Source organism: Odocoileus virginianus, chromosome 25 (genome assembly GCF_023699985.2).
Source record: "Odocoileus virginianus isolate 20LAN1187 ecotype Illinois chromosome 25, Ovbor_1.2, whole genome shotgun sequence".
NCBI classification, from domain to species: Eukaryota; Metazoa; Chordata; class Mammalia; order Artiodactyla; family Cervidae; genus Odocoileus; species Odocoileus virginianus.
Window position 1 is genome coordinate 15,733,228 of NC_069698.1, and position 1,996 is coordinate 15,735,223.

Below are 1,996 nucleotides of genomic sequence, written 5' to 3' on the forward strand. Positions count from 1 at the left end.
CAATGCCACTGTTATGGCAGAAAATAAGGAGGAACTAAAGAGCCTTTTAATGAAAGTGAAAGAAGAGTGAAAAGGGTGGCTTAAAACTCAACATTCAAAAAATGAAGATCATTCAGTCCCATCACTTTATGGCAAATAGATGGGGAAACAGTGGAAACAGTGACAGCCTTTATTTAGGGTGTGTGTGGGGGGGGGGGGCTCCAAAATCAGTGCAGATGATGACTGCAGCCATGAAATTAAAAGAAGCTTGCTCCTTGGAAGAAAAGCTATGACCAACCTAGACAGCATATTAAAAGGAAGAGACATTACTTTGTCAACAATGGCCCATCTAGTCAAGGCTATGGTTTTTCCAGTGGTCATGTATGGATGTGAGAGTTGGACTATAAAGAAAGCTGAATGCCAAAGAATTGATGCTATTGGACTGTCATGTTTAGAAGGCTCTTGAGAATCCCTTGGACTGCAAGGAGATCAAACCAGTGAATCCCAAAGGAAATCAGTCCTGAATATTCATTGGAAGGACTGACACTGAAGCTGAAACTCCAATACTTTGGCCACTTGATGCCTGACTCCTTGGAAAAGATCCTGATGCTGGGAAAGATTGAAGGTAGGAGGAGAAAGGGATGGCAGAGGATGAGATGGTTGGATGGCATCACAGACTTGATGGACATGAATTTGAGCAAGTTCCAGAAGTTGTTAATGGACAGGGAAGCCTGGCATGCTGCACCACATGGGGTCACAAAAAGTCAGATGTTACTGAGCAACTGAACTGAACTGAATAACCAAATTTATTAGTACATCATACAAAAGCTCTTCGTGATTTTTCCTACTGCTTTAGCTTAAACTCCTATCAGACTCAACTCTCCCTCTTATGTTAGTTGCAGTGGACTACAGAGTTTATAATATTTTAAATGAATTTTCTGTTTCTCATCTTTTACAGCAGTATTTTTTGCCTGCTATTTGCCTGGGTTAAATTTCCTCAAGCTTTATGACACAACTGTAATGTCAATCTGACATTATAGGATGAATTCTTTGACTTTTCTCTCAACCTAATGAGATGCCTTCTCTGTGAAATTTTAACATCTTAGACATATATCTATTTCAAAGCTTGTTATTATATTATGTTGTACTTTTTCACATTAATGTCTCCTTGTTAGATTGTTAGCTCCTTAAACAAAGGCTGTACCTTAGATATCTTCAGAGTTTCAGTGCCTAGAGTCTTATAATATGTTGGGTAAAATATTATTGAATAATTTAATGAGTCATGACATAGTCATGAAATATTGCATATATTTTAAGAGTATCAGCACAGGAGGATCTAAAAACAATATCTCAGTAACAACTGATTTCAGAAATACTAATCATACCAAAATTAATCATAGGAGCTTCACTTTAGGTCAGGCTCCACTTTGGGTTTTCTTTGTGTAGGCAAAGAATGACTTTTAATGAAAACTGAAAAGGATAATTAAATAATTCTGAGGAGTTACCATCACTGATTAGACTAGCCTAGACATCTCTAATCTTTGTAAGAAAATTTTCCTAAAATTTAGTCATCTTACACTTTTCTCTGGAATTTCTCTGAATTTTCTTCCTCGAGACCAATGCTTTATGTATGTCTTATTAAAATAAAGGAGAAGCAACTGCATTTTATATGGTTTAAAATACTGCCCAATAACATAAATCATTTTTCATTGATAAAGATCATATTTCTCATTCTCTAAATGGCTAAATTTGATTCTTCATAGTCAATTCCATTTATAACTAAGTTTATCAAAACATGTCTTTCTATACTTACTAAAGTTATGAATTTCTCATTTGCCAGTAAACTTCTTATCTAAGAAAAAATATATATACTTATCTATTAATATAATATCAGTCTCTTATGAAAAGAAGAATTTTTATCAGTGATCACAAATGCTTCAAATGTTAAGAAGTTAAAAGATAAAGTATGCTTTGATATACAGCCTTTATAATACAGATTATTCAGGGATCATGTATT